This window comes from Lemur catta, chromosome 17 (assembly GCF_020740605.2).
Source record: "Lemur catta isolate mLemCat1 chromosome 17, mLemCat1.pri, whole genome shotgun sequence".
In the NCBI taxonomy this organism is placed as follows: domain Eukaryota; kingdom Metazoa; phylum Chordata; class Mammalia; order Primates; family Lemuridae; genus Lemur; species Lemur catta.
In genome coordinates this window covers 13,813,212-13,828,820 of record NC_059144.1, presented here as the reverse complement: position 1 = coordinate 13,828,820, position 15,609 = coordinate 13,813,212, and positions in this window count along the sequence as shown.

The window sequence follows — 15,609 nt, the reverse complement described above, 5'->3', positions numbered from 1 at the left end:
TATTGACTTATGTCTTGTAGCTTCCGGTGGGGCTGTGGAGAAGTGTGATGTCACATGATCCTTGGTCTTTGGAATAAAGTTTTATGGTTTCATTCTAGAATGCATAGGGATTTTGGGTCCAGGTTTATTTTCATCCAGTGTGCTGGGCTCTTAAAGGGCTCTCTCACCCTGGAAATTTCTGTCCTGTAGCCGTCTCTTAGTCAATATATATTCCACAATGTCATGGATTATGGTGCAGCTAGCAGGTTCTCCTGATCTTGGCAGATAGAGTTTTCCCCTTCCCTGCTGTGACTGCCTTGGCAACTGGAGGAAACTGAATCACTTCCTGGTACAAATCACAAACTTTCACAAATGCTGTGCTTGCAAATGAATTTGCCATGTATCTAAAATAATGATAGTTTAATAAAAGCTTTAAAAACCCCAGGTTTCATTGACACTAAATCGTAGAACTTAAAGAGAAATGTCCAACCCATTGTTAACTACTGAAAGATGAATGGGCTATTCAGGATGCGGCTATGGGCCCACCCAGGTCAATTCCCTCTTGCTCTGCCTGCATGGCTCATGAGTGAGCAGAGGGTTATTGGGAATAAGGGGTGACTGCAAACGATTCCAACAATGTGACATTTGGGATTTAACAGTCATCAGGCACTGAGCCTTCTCGCCAACAGCGTTTGCACAAATTCAGCCCAACCTCTGTCTCATCAATGATGTGGTCCTTTCTCCCCTGCAGAAAGTCTTCTGAGTGTTTAATGGCCTAACAACAGTTACTGTTTATGAGGTTCACTGTGGGAGGTATGACACTGGGCTTTATAAATGCTGCGTTTGTGCTTCTGTACCATGACACAGCAGGTGTGATTATCCTCCCATGACAATGAACGGACCGAAACTCTGAACATCGTAGGGAGCTTGGCCAGGGGGGCAGAGATTGGAGTCACACCTGGATGTTTTTGCTTCAAGTCCCCAGTGCTCTCTACTGGGCCACACTGCCCATTGATCATCAATGCAAATCTACACATGCTGATCAGTGAGAAATGTTACGGTGACCTTCGAGGTGACCCTGTGAGGTGGACATGAAGACACGGCCCTTCTGGGATGGGGACTATGTCCCCTTTGGGACACACTACACAGGATAAAAACCTCTCCTTAGCTTGCGCGGAACCATGACAGGGACCCGGGCCCTGGGTCAGAGTCTGGGCTCTGACATTAGCTGTGCCTCCTCGGGAAACTGCTCTGTCCCCGAGGCTTTTCATTTGTAGATTGGGGATGAAACGCTGGTCTATTCATGCTCATGGGGCTCACGAGGGCAGAGATGAGTAAGGTGTCTGCTAACCTCAAAGCCCTGGGTGATTTTTTTCACCCGCAACGTACACTCCTTCAGCATCTCAGTGTGGACAGGGGGCATGGCTGTCCACACAGAGGATTCTGTGTTTTCTGCCCACACAGCACTTTTGCTATCAGAGAGAAGAGTGACTAGCATTTCCCTGGCCTGGCACTGGGACAGTGGCTTTGAGGCGGGGTGCGTTTCTTGGAGCCCGGTGTGGAAGTGGAGCCTCTTCCTCTTGGGTGGGCGTGGTGCCCACTGGGCAGGGGCTGGGGGAAGTGGGAGGGGCCCTCCTGACCTCTGTCCGGTTTCACAGGTGATGGAGGCATCTGTTTTGGTGTCCATTGTGTCTGTGCTCCCAAGGTCAGCAACGCCTTCCAGGGTCTTGTCAACGATGAGTGATGTCACAGGGCCGGCACTACTGGGAAGGTGAGCTGTTGGAGAGAGCAGGTGGGGTGATTTGGAATGAGACTTCCAGGGCTGAAAAGCCAAACTAAGTTCCCTGGATTGTTCTTGTTCTGAAGGGCAAATGCAGGTTGGCTACGTGAGGACATGTGCTCCTGGGTATTTTATACACAATCCCTCCTCTTCTAGCCCTAGATACGATAATCAGATTCACCACACATGGCATGAAGCACTTAAAATGCTCACTGCTTCCTGAACATTATAAATGACATCTATTTTAGGATGTGGAAACAGGTTTAGAGAGATTAAGTTGGACACAGTTAAACAGTTACCAAGTCACTGACCCCAGAGTTTGTGTTGTTTCATGTTGTGTTGGGACATCTCAGCCACCTCCCGTTAAGAGCTTCAAGCGTGCATTCCATCCTTTACTGCGTTGAAGAATGCCAGCCCTCCAGAAAAAATTTCATTTCCACAAGGAACCTCAGAACCACATTCTCATGGAGTTGCTGTGAATGTAATTAAGAGGAGGCCATACTGGGATGGGATGGTCTTCAATCCAGTATCACTGGTGTCCTCATAAGGAGAAGAGACACAGAGACAGAGCCACATGGGGAAGAAGGCTGTGAAAGGGAGTCAGAGACTGGAGCGATGTGGCTATAAGCCTGCCTGGCTTCCTTCCTCCCTCCCTCCCTCCCTTCCTTCCTTCCTTCCTTCCTTCCTTCCTTCCTTCCTTCCTTCCTTCCTTCCTTCCTTCCTTCCTCTCATCTGTCCTTTCGTCCCTCCCTCCCTCCTGCCTTCCTGCTGTCCTCTCTCCTTCGTCCACTCAGGGTGTGCTGCTGACACTCACCCCCACTCTTGGGCGAGGACAGTGAATAAACCAAAGCCCCTGCCTTCATGCACTCTTCATCCTGGCAACCTTCTCTGAGATCCTGGCTTCCCTTTCAGCCTTCTCCCCTTGCCCAGGCAAAATTAAAGTTACTTTTTTCACGTAACTCTTCCCCTCGTGAGGTTTTGCAGCACCCCAGAGCTAGACGCCAATGCTGCCCAAGACCGTGCAAAGAAAGGACTGCTCCGTGAAGCAGCCTCGGGGATAGGACAAGTGCCCTGCAGAGCTCAAAATTCCCAAACAACCATGGGAGGTGGCAACTCACTGCTTTATCCAAAGAATGGTCTTTCTGTTCTGTTATCGTGGAAGGTGGGAGCCACAGAGTCTCACAGCTGCAAGGCCCTGCCAAACTCTTGCAGACTCAGCGTCAGAGGTGCGGGTTGGTGGGGAGTGCTCAGGGCCTGACTCCAGGCCCATGCGGGGGTACTGGAGCCAGCTCACACCTGCTTGTGAGAGGCCACTGTTAAACTTTCAGAATTTTCTCAAGCCGGCTGTTCAATGGAGCCATTATGAAAAGGTAAATTACATAAAATTACAGTGAAATAAATCACATTAAACTAAAGGTAATAACTGCACAAACTCATCACTTTCCATTTTACAGTTTTCCATGATCTATGCTTTTAAGGTTAATTTCGTTGTTGTGTCTATGTGGTGGGGACACTATGCCATGGTGGCTTCTACTGATTTTTTCTTTGCTCCAAATTCATTGACATCGACTGGCAGCCTGAAATGGGCCACTGTAGGAGTGTTCACACTGTGGAAATCAGGAAACACTACATGTTAGGATTGTTTTTGATTTTTTGGAGAGCCAGTTGTTGAACATTTACCAATACTACTGGCTCCCCCCCAAAACATCAGAATTTCTGTGACTGAACCTGGACTTCTGTTCTTCTGAAAAGTTTCTCAGGGGATGCTGATGTAGCCAGTCAGGCAAAGTCTGCAGATTAGGTTTGGAAAATGCTGGCCAGCCCATGTGCCCATGCAGAGCTGAGATTTCTGCTAACTGATGTCCTGTCAGTACTTGGATACCTCCAATGACATGGAACTCACTACTGCCCAGCAGCCACCAGAAGATACTGGCCAGCTTATCCACTCATGCAGTGCTGGAATCTTCTTTTTATTTTTTTTTTTATTTTATTTTATTTTTTTGAGACAGAGTGTCACTTTGTTGCCCTGGCTAGAGTGAGTGCCGTGGCGTCAGCCTAGCTCACAGCAACCTCAAACTCCTGGGCTTAAGCAATCCTCCTGCCTCAGCCTCCCAAGTAGCTGCGACTACAGGCATGCGCCACCATGCCCGGCTAATTTTTTGTGTATATATTTTAGTTGGCCAGATAATTTCTTTCTATTTTTAGTAGAGACGGGGTCTCACTCTTGCTCAGGCTGGTCTCGAACTCCTGACCTCGAGCGATCCACCCGCCTCGGCCTCCCAGAGTGCTAGGATTACAGGCGTGAGCCACCGCGCCCGGCCCTGGAATCTTCTTTTTAAAATTTAAAATATTTAATTGACAAAAATTGTGTATATTCAAGGTGTACAGTGTGATCATTTGACATACATGTACATTGTGTACTGATTACCACAGTCAAATTAATCACCACATCTATTAATATAACCACCCATGGTTACCATTGTGTGTGTGTGTTGAGGGGGAAGGTGAGAACACTTAAAATCTGCTCTCTTGTCAAATTTCAAGTAAATGATACAGTTTTATTAACTGTAGTCACCATGTTGTACATTGGATCCCCAGAACTTATAACTGAAAGTTTGTACCCTATGATCAACATCGTCCCCTTTCTCCTTGGACTGGTGTCACCCTTGTTATTCATCTTTGTAGCTGAAAATAATTATTTCTAATCATTTATGCAATTCTCCTCATTTTTTTTCCTTTAAAAACCTTTGTCTGCCTTTACCTCCCCGAATAAGGACATAGTTTACTATAGTATACATATTTCCATTGCAATGCTCTATTTCCAAATAAATATCTTTTCTTTTAGAGAGCCTCTCAGTTTGTTATTTGGGTTGGCACATTGAAAAAATCCCAAAAAACTTATTAAGGAAGAGTGAAGGTTTTGATTACATAAAAATAATTTAAAAAATTATTTATGATAAAAAGGTAGCATAAGCAAAGTTAAAAGACATGTTAAAAACTGGGAGAAAAAAGTACACACAAAGATTTAATACTAGACTAGAGAAAGATCTTCTAAAATCATTTTTAAAGACTGACAGCGTAGGGGCAGGGGTGTGATCAGGTTATTAACTGCAGAGGAAACCCTCTAGCCAATGTCAACATCACCAGCGTTCAGGGAAATCCAGACTAAAACAACCATGAGATAATACTTCACCATTAGCCTGGCAAACATGAAAATGTGTGATGATTTCAAACGTTAGCAGGTGTGGGAAAACAGCTGTTCCAATTTGGGGAGAACACATCAGTACAGCTATTTTGAGAACAATTGGTGCATTAATTTAAATAAAGAATATGTCCATGCTTTGACTCAGCAATTCCACTTCTCTGTGTCTGCCCCAGAGAAACAGGTGTGTGTTGGAGCCCTAGGAAGATGTGCTTGGTGGCAGCATCCTCTACTGGAGCGTGAAGCCACGGCCAGTAGGGGGCGCACGAGTATGAGGGCCGATGGGGAGGGGACTGTTCCTCTTCACATCGTTGGAATCTTTTGCAAAGTATTTGGAGACTGCCTAAAAAAATAAATTGCAAGGTGAGAAGAATAGATTGTAGGATGAACTCATTTTTATATAAAAAATGCATCTACCTATATAGAATACATGCTAGAAAGGAAAGCATCAAAACTTTAGTGGTGTAAAGTAGGATCCTAGTGAAGTGGGATTATAGATACTTTCAACTTCTTTTTTTGGTTTTGCTTCTCTTGGTTATCTAAGTTTTCCACACAAACAGATGATTTCTGGTACGTATTTATTGAAAGGCATCCTCACCCCGGGAGCCCCAGTGACCTGTGTTGATTGAAGGACACCTTGACTCTTGGGCACGAGTTCTGGACACAGCTGGCTTCACAACGGAAAGGCAGGGACCAGGTAGGATAGAGGGTGTAGACGGGGTCCTGCAGGGTGTGCAGACCCAGCATCCCTGTCCAGAGGCTCCCCTGCTTCTTCTGAGGCCGGGGCACCTCCCTTATTCCTTCGCCATGAGGTCTGGGGTCTGGATGGGGGCTGTGGGCCTGTGTGTGACAGGGACTTCCCTTTGGGTGCTGCCCATGTGCATTTCCTCGAATTTTCCACATGGCTCTGAGGAGTGTTTTAAATACAACTAAGCCACAATGTCCCACTCATCCTCCCTGGGAGGCAGAAAAGAGGCCCAGGAACCCCCCACACCTTGCTTAACCAGTCGAGGCTGGAGGAAGCTCAACCCTGCCTGTCTCCAGTTCCCTGGATGGCAGAAACTGCCACTGAAATATTAATAAAGGGACACATTCTTTTATGGGGTCTTGAAACTCAAATTAGGACAAGTGTTATGACTTCACAACTCAAGACCCCTGAGCCCTCTCGGGATTTTATGCAGACAGGCTGAGTTAGCAATATTGGTGCTAGGACAGCACATCTGCTCTTATTTCCAGGATCAAGATTTACTGGAAGGCAGAGCCACGTTCTGAGTGTCTGCTCAGGAGCAGGAGCTGATCTTCCTGGTAAATGGGTCACTGTGTGTCGCTGCATCTGAGAGGCACTAGTCATCTGTGAACATCCCAGTGGCTTCAACTGCAAAGGAAAGAAAATCTTTTGAGACTAAAAACTAAAGAGAGAACATTTTACTCAAAAGCCTAGGAGAAAATTAAGAAAAAGTGCTGTTGCGAAATGAAAGGGGTGCACGGGTGCTGGCAACGTGACCGAGTGTGCTGTGCTGCGGTGACCCCCGGCCACTGCTGGCCCCGGCGAGAGTGACTGCGGCATCAGCAGATCCCCCTGAAAGCACAGGGCTGGGTGGACCAAAGGCCACTTCCGTGGTCCTTTGCCAAGAGGTGGAGCCCAAAAGTTCCAGGCCAAATTTAACGTTCTAATCCTGGAAATAAATTTGCAAACAACAAAATCTTCCTAAAAGTGGAGGCTCTGGAAGGAGAGGAGGGCAGGGGTGGGAGTGAGAGAGGGCAGCATGCTCAGTGTATGAGCAGTGAATAGCGACTTAAAGGGCAGCTTTCATTTCTATAATCCTGGACGAAAAGTTGGTCCCAGCCTGAAGTGATGGTGCAGCGACACAGAGTGACCTCTGACTCCACTTGCATTGGGCGCTTAGTCACTGCGTGAGCCCCACCCTTTCCTTCACTCACTCTGGACAATGGGTTTGATCATCGTGTTACACAGAGAGGATCAGCAACCTCCTCTAACCTCCACTCTCTGTGTATGAGCAGTAGAGATGCTGGGCACATACCTTCGCTGATACAGTAATCTGTTAGAAAATGATTATAACCCCCAATTCTAGTGAGCAGTGACCAAAAAACAAACAAACAAACAGAAAAAAAACAAAAAAACAAAAACAAGAGACACAAGCACATGGTGGTTAGGGACATGGGCCGAATGGGCGGAACATTTGTGACGGACCTGGGCAAGTGCCCCGGCCTCGCTAGACCTCTGTCTTCCAATCTGTAGAATGGGATTATAGCACCCATCGCTGAGGGTGGGCACAGTGGCCAGAGGCCAACACATGCAAACCTGATGGAACTGGGCTGTTGTTCATATTAATTATCTTAGAATTTCCCCTTTACACAACTGTCGTGCCAATTTCATTGACCTTCATTTGAGTAGTTCAAAAGCTGTCGGGATTTGAGGAGTAATACTAGGATTCCTTCGAGACAAGACAGGTCATGGCCGGTGGCAAACTGTTTTAGCCTGTTTATTTATGACAGTGTAGAGGTCCGGGATGGAGGGGGGGGTGAAGAAAAGAGACACTCAAAAGAGTAGGCAGGAGAGGGCCAGCCCCAGAGGACGTGGACCTGCAGGCATCGCCCCAGGACCCAAGGCTGGCTGCTGAGGGCCCAGTGGGCAAGGAGGGACGCGTCCCCACTCACACCAGCACTGACGTTAGACGAGCACTCCATAGCCCACCTCCCTCCCTCGGCCAGTCCTGAGAGGGATGCCAAGGTGTAGGTGTACTCCAAGTGTCCGAGTTTGGATCAGTGTGAAGTGGCTTGCCTGGGACGTGATGCCAGCAAGCAGAGATCAGGGAATGGGAAAGGAAGCAGGGAGGGGAGGCAGAGAATCGAGGCTTTGCCCTCCAGCAGATGCCTGTGTGGGCACTCCAGCTCAGTCCTGGGAGGAAACTCTGAGAAATCCACGTACACGTGCTTGTGCAAGCACCCCCCCCCACACACACACATCAGCACTGTCCCTCCCGAGGGGAGAGGGAGCCCAGGACCCGCACACTCACTCTGAGTCTCTGGTTGACAGCTGCCGCTGGGCAGCGTGGGTGCCCAGTACTAGCCTCCTGTGGCTTGTGCGCATGTGCGAGCACGGACCGCGGCGCTGGAGGAAAGCTGCCGGGAGTGGGCAGGAGAAACGAGGTGGTACGGACAGTCTCTGCCTCCTGCAGGCTACACTCTGACGGGTGACAGGAAGAGGTGACAGCTGCAGCAGGGAAGTGGGGAGGCCATAAAGAGACTGATCATCAGAAGGGGGTCCAGGGAGTTTCCCGGAGGGAGGTGCCCGGGGGAACCCTGGGGGTGGGGAGCCAGCGCAGGCCGGGCAGCGTGCTGGACAGGGGAGCAGCGTGCACGAATGCCTTGAGAAAGGACGAGGACATTTTCATCTTCCCTGGGATCTTCAGGAGGGGCGTCACTGTCGCATCCATGTTGTAAGATCCCTCTGGTCTCTGAGTGGGCCCTGAGGTGGGAGGGCACACGCAGGGGCCAGGCAGGAAGCTCCTGCAGCAGTCTGGGCAGAATCGTGGTCTGGGCTGGGATGACGGCTGTGCGGGGGGGAAATGCATAGACTGGGGTCATAGCAAGGAGTGAGCTGGCAGGCCTGGGCAGCTGACCTGACGTGGGAGGGGACAGTGAGGAAGGTGGAGGGCGACTTCATGTCTGTCCTCAGCGGCTGGTGGAGTTGTGCAATGAGATGAGACACCCGTTAGCTCAGCGCCCTTCCGATCTTCCCTCCCTCCCTCAAGGTCTGGACCCTTCCACCAGGACACCCTCCTCCAAGCCTGTCCCAGCCCGTCCTGTCAGCGCCCTCCAGGTGTGGGCCCAGCGTGCTGGCGGGCGCTGGCTTTATGCCTCTTTAAGGGGCCAGCTCTGCGGTACCGGGATGACCTTCGGTTTCTGGGCTCCAGTCCTGGCTGGTCTACTCGTTTATTGCTTCATCCTGAATAATTCCATGATGCTTAAGAGTCATATTTTTGAAAGCAATGAACAATGACACATTTTCTTAGTAGTCAATGCTATGTTCAGCAAAATAAACACTCAAGCAGATCAGAATTCCAACTTCCATAAAAATGCATTCTCAGAGGAAGGCATCACTGTGGTCATTTTTTTTTTCAATACTTAAGAAAGAGCCTCATGTCCTGCAAGTATTTTCGATGTTGATGCAGATCTGCCTGGTTCTATATAAATTTGACATAAAGGTCCTTTGGCCATGTGTCCTGGCCCCCACCTGTAGCTCTGCGGCTGGATCACTCTGCTTCATTTTCCTGAAAGTGTCACAGTGGAGACAGTGCAGAGGCTGAGACCAGACCACCTGTGTCCAAATGCCGATTCTGCCACACCATCTGAGGTCTTGGGCAAGTGCCTTCTCCTGTCTGTGCCCCAGTTTCCTCCTCTGTCCCTACCTCATGGGTTGTGGAAGGATCAAATGAGGTGCTCCGGGAAGGTGCTGAGAAGCATCCTCAATGTTAGCTGTTGTTGCTGTTGGAATTTGGCCGTTTCAGCTTCAGTTGCTGTAGCTGGTGGAGAATGAATGAATTAGCCTGAACATGGAGTGGGGATGGGTTTTAAGGGGAAAATCAGTACTTTCTGCTTCTCTTTTCCTTCTTGACAGAACCGCTTCTACCTGTGCTCATGGCCCTTGGGTGGCATCTTGTGGTTTGGGTTTCAATACTCCTTTTGGGTGTTGAGATCAGGGGTTGGCAAACTATGGCCCTTGGGACAAGTCTGGCCAGCCACCTGTTTTTGTAAAGCCTGTGGCTTTTACATTTTTAGGTGGTTTGGAAAAAAAAAATCAAAAGATTAATATTGCATGACACTCAAAAATTCTATGAGTTTCAAAGTTCAGTGTGCATAATAAAGCTTTATTGGAACACAGTGACACCATTTGTTTGCATATTGCCTGGGGCTGCTTTAAAGCTACAGCAGCAGAGTCGGCCAGTTATAACAGAGACTGAAGGACTTCCAAAGCCTGAGATATTTACTGTCTGCTCTTCATGAAAGAAGTTTGCTGACCTGGGTCAGGCTGTGAACTGCCCAGCAAAGCTGTCAGATCCAAACTGAGAGTGAAAAAGAAGGTGGGCTGGCCCCATGCAGATTTCTCTGCTAGCAGAGAACCTCTGCTGCTGCGATCCCTCAGACTTTTCCTTGCACAGGCAGGTAGGTGTCAGAGATTCTAGATGCTGAGGGCAGAGTGTGCTGAGGAGAAGCTTGGCGGGGACGTGTGTGCTGGGGAACGATGCCAGTAGCTCCTGGCCCAGCACATACTAGGGCTGTTGGCCTGATGGGAACCAAAGTCTCCTTCTATCCTTTCCAGCCAGGTGCAAATGGTCACCTGGTGGATCTTAAGGAACAGTTGGGGCAGAGCGTATGTCACAGAGCTCTTTCTAACAAGCAGATTGGCACATACATCTTCAATTCAACATGGTTTCATTTTTGGACACTTTCCTCACTCCTTTCAGTAAGGCCTCACAGTCAAGAAAAATCATGTGTGTCCTTTGGTAGTTGGTGAACTGAGGGAGTGTCTCTGCGGTGGTCTGGTCCCTGGGTGAGCCGGGCAGTGCAGGCAGTGCAGCATGTCAGCTCTGCTGAGGACAGCCCCGCGGGACTGGCGGGCACGGGGAGGTTGGCCTGCCAGGCTCAGCCACTCGGACTGTGTGCTTCTCTCGGGCTCCTGTCAGCCCACAGTCCCGCCAGCCTCTGAGGAGTGCCGCGTGGACCCCACTTCTGTCATCCATTTCCTCCCACCCCACCTACGGCACCTTGAGTCAGACAGGTTTTCCCACTGAACCAGTATAATTTCAGTCCGCACTCTCTACGCATTACCCTGGGGGAATGCATTTCGTGCATGGAATGTCACAAGGAGGTTATGTAACCTGGTGCCAGCACCGTTCCTGGCCAAATGCAGCCCTCCCCACTAATCCCATTTTTAATCTTTGAACAATGACTTCATATTCATAAGGCAAATATTTAATAATAAGATTTGCTGTAGCCAGCAACTCTAGAGAAAACATGTTTCCTGGACCAAAGTGGGAAACACACTCTCCCAACACCAAGGCGCCCTGGAAACACGGCAAAGCAACCTCCTTCACGCTCCCTCTGCTGCTCCCTCCTGACAGTAGCAGAAACGCCAGGAACCTACTTTTGCCTTAAAGCAGGATTTGGCAATGGCGCATGAGGCTGACGCCTTTGGTGTGGCTTGTCCTGTCTCTGTTCATGCCCGGCGGTTGCCATGGACAGGTGCAGTTTTTCTGGAGCAGTGTCTCTCCTAAGTTTGCCTGAATCCTCTTCTGTTGCCTGGGAGACACTCAGGAGAGGGGACTTCAGGCTTGCAGAAAGGTGTGGCACTGAAAGGACAGTTCCATCTTTCTCTGTTGAACTTATTACAGGTCAACTAACTGATATAGTTATTTGAACTCTCATACCTCTTGCAAAAAGCTATAATATATAACTCGGTCATTTATGCTTACCTGGCCTGCCAGTTAAAAAGTGTGGGCAGATTTGACTTGTTAATCAATTGCTTATAATATTCTATTAACTGAAGTTATGTATTTAGTAATTAGGGATTTACAAATGTATGTTGATTGGAAAAAATATTGCTATGAAAGGACAGTATAGGGACAATTCATGGGATTTAAATATGGACTCTGGGATTAGGTAATAGTATTGTATCAATGTAACCTTTTCTGATTTCGACAATAATACTATAGGTATGTACGTAAGAAATTGTCCTTGTTCTTAGGAACTACACACTGAAGTAATTAGCAGTAAATTAGGGGGCGTTTCTCCAACTTATTCTCAAATAGTCCAGGAAAAATGTCTCTCCATTGGTTGATAGAGCAAACAGAGAAATATGTAATTAATTGGCGAATTTGGGTATTAAAGAGGAGTTTCTTGTACTATTCTTCCAACTTGAAGTTTGAAATTGAATCAAAGTAAAAGTTACAGAAAAAAAAGATACGTTGTGAAGAATGGAACAATAAAGTGTGTGTATAACCGAGATGACCTGCTCTAACAAGTGGAGAACAAATGCAGTCTAGCTGTTTATTTTTCAGCCAGAACACACTTATTGTGTATATGTGCCTAATGCCTTAAAGGCAGGAAGGACAAAATGCCTTCCTTTGGCCACTATGGGGCTTACAGACAAACAAGAGTCAGTCTTCATTCCACACCCAAGTGGAGAAAGACCTGTGTCTGCTGTGACCGTAGTACATTCCTTGGTCCTGCCACGTGGCGTCGCTGTTGGAGGACGAGCTCGCAGATCCAGCTGTGCCGCGCTGGCCCAGCCCTCTGCAGAGGCTGCCTGGAAGCTAATGAGTAAGTACCATGTGCTGTAGGGAGGAGGGGAGATTGACATCTTGAGGGGAACAGTGACAAGGCTCACGATGTTGGGGTAGTCTGGACCTGAGGAAGGGGTAGGTTAGGCTAGGAGGAGAACAGGGAGCAGCATGCAGGCAGAAATCCCTGCCGTGTGCAGGGCCCTGGCTGTAGAATGAAGCCAGTACATGACACGTTCAGCAGCACAGGGTTCTTACAGAGAGGACAGAGGGCTGCTTTGGGGGGGTTTGGTAGTTTGGGTGCCTGGGGCTGTCTGCCTGTTTGTAAGCTGAGCCCTGGCAGGAACTCGACAATATGTGATGAATTAAAGGCTTTGCAGCAGCTAGACATTTACCACCATCTATTGCAAAAATGGCTGCAGCCCTTCACCCCTCCCTGTATCGTGACTTTTGCAGCATGACAGCACCCCCCACGGCCTCTCCCTCGGAATCCGAGCTGCCTCTGTGACTTGCTTTGGCCAATGGAATGAGGCAGAACTAATGCCGTGCCAGTTCTGGACAGGGCCTCAAGGTGCCTTGCGTACTTTTGCTCCGTCTCTCGGAGCCCTGTCCAGCTGCTGTGTCAACGAGCCTGTGCTACCCTGCTGGAGGAGGAGAGGCCACCAGACACCAGAGCAGAGAGGAGCTACCAAGCTGGGGCCATCCTCGACCAGCCAGGCCCTGGCTGACCCAGCAGCTGACTATAGACACAGAGTCAGTCCAGCCGGGATCAGAAAAATGCACAAATTGTGAGAGGAATACATGGCTGTTGTTCTAAACCTCTGGGGTGGGCTGAATGATGTACCACCCCCTCAAACAAACAAACAAAAAAAAATGATGCCGATTTCCTAATTCCTGGAACCTGTGAGTATGTCACCCTGTACAGTAGAAGGAACTTTGCAAATGTGATTAAGTTAAGGATCTTGAGATGGGGAGAGCATTCTGGATTTTCCAGCGGGGCCCAGTGCAATCTCTAGCGTCCTTGTAAGAAGGACACAGGAAGGTCAGTTGGAAGAAAAGATGTGACAACAGAGAAAGAGATGAGAGTGATGCAGCCAGTGATGCCAGAAGCCTCTAGAAACTGGAAGAGACGAGGAATGAATTTTCCCCTGGAGCCTTCAAAAAGAACCAGTCCTGTAGACACTTTGATTTTAGCCCCAGGGGACTCATTTTGGACTTTTGACTTACAGAACTGTAAGAAGATAAATTTGTAGTGTTTTAAGACATTAAATTTGTGGTAATTTGTTATAGCAGCAATAGGAAACATGGATAGTCACTAAGCTTTGGGGTCACTTATTATGCAGCGAAAGCTAACTGATATACACAAGTTCTTGTAGCCTTGTGGAAGCTTTGGGACAAGAAAGAGAGAAAAGGGGCCTGGCGTGGTGGCTCATGCCTGTAATCCTAGCACTCTGGGAGGCCGATGCAGGAGGATTGTTTGAGTTCAGGAGTTCGAGACCAGCCTGAGCAAGAGTGAGACCCTGTCTCTACTAAAAATAGAAAGAAATGATTTGGACAGCTAAAAATATATATGGAAAAAAATTAGCTGGGCATGGTGGCACATGTCTGTAGTCCCAGCTACTCAGGAGGCTGAGGCAGAAGGATCACTTGAGCCCAGGAGTTTGAGGTTGCTGTGAGCTAGGCTGACGCCACGGCACTCTAGCCTGGGCAACAGAGTGAGACTCTGTCTCAAAAAAAAAAAAAAAAAAAAAAAGAGAAAAAGAAAAAAAAGAAAGGAAAAGAAAGAGAGAAAAGGGATAGTGCAAATATGATGTGAAGGGTGTGTGTTTTTAAAGGCACCAAAAAGTTATGTTTTGCTGGACATTTTGGGAAAAATGTTTTATAAGACACCTATTTTTTTAAAATTTTATATATATATATGTATGTATGAATGACCATGTTGGAGACACTCATTTACTAGTGAATTTACCATTTAACAAGTATTTAAGTATTCTGTGCTAGGAGTGAGGAAGTAGATTCAAAGATAAATGAAACATTTTCTGTGTCGTCATGCAAATCACGATTGCCCAACCAGAGCTTGTCCTCTAAGACGCTGCCCTGACCGACCCAGACACGGGGCTTTTCCCATTAGGAGCTCAACACTGGCCCCTGTCTGGCCTGGCCTCCTCTCTCTGTCCCTTGCCTCTCTTTTGCACATTTTGTCTCCCTTCACGCCAGCCTCTCTGCCCCTCTGTCGTTGGTGCATTTTTCTCCTTCCTTTCTGTTGGACAGCCCAGGTTCAAGTTCCTCCCTAGCTGAGCCTCCATCTTTCCCCTGTGGCTTGGCACATGCAAGGGCCACTCCTGCGAAAGTGACTGTTTGGTGTTAACAGACCTCCAGGACTGCACTGGCTTCTTCTGAGGATGTGCCCCACAGCAGAGTGCTGAGGGGACACGGGGGAAGGGGAGTTGGCTTCTTCCTGGGCCCAGGGAAGGCTTCCCCAGACAGAGCGGGTCTTGTACAGCAAGTGACACCGGGCCGGGGAAGGGAGTTCTGTCTGCAGGTGCGGCACAATAGCAGTACATGACGGTGAAGGATCACTCCAAAGCATTGAAGCATGACTTGCATGCAAATGTTTTGGTATGAAATATTTATTTAGTTCAGTAATTGAGGGCACCAGGGTGATAAAGCTGGTTCGGAAGATCTGAGAAATTGACAGTCAGTGCATCCCTCTGATGGATGGAATGAGATGATCAAATTAGATGCGAGGCTGTTTAATGTGCTACAGGGCACTAGAACCACTGTCTTTGAGGTGATCTACTCTGCCAGCAGAACTCCTTGCAATGTGTCAGCATTCAACAAGTTCACATCTAACTTTATAGGTCCTTAATCCACAGTAAAGGTAAGTCAAACAATTGAGTTTTCTAGTGTTGTGTGACATATCGCCCCAAAGCTCAGCAGCCTAAACCAGCAAGCGTTTCTTATCTCACACAGTTTCTGAGGGTCTCTGACGAGGGTGCAGTCAAGTTGTCAGCCCGGGCCTCGGTCCTCAGAGATGCTGGAGAATCAACTTCCAAGCTTCCGGGTGGCTCCGGTTCCTCTCCACATGAGGGGGCCTCTCTGCAGCTGCTCACAAGAAAGGGCATCTGGCTTTCCTCAGGGTGTGATGGACGGGGGACAGGGAGGCCCCAAGATGGAAACCATAGTCTTTTATAACCTAATTTCAGAAGCGACATCTGTCACCTCTGCCGTGTTCTGTTCCTAGGTGTGAGTCTCTAGTACACCCCCTCAAGGGGAGGGGAATTAAGCTCCACTCTTTGGGGAAAGGATTAGCAAAGGGTTTGAAGACATTTCTTAAAAACCTC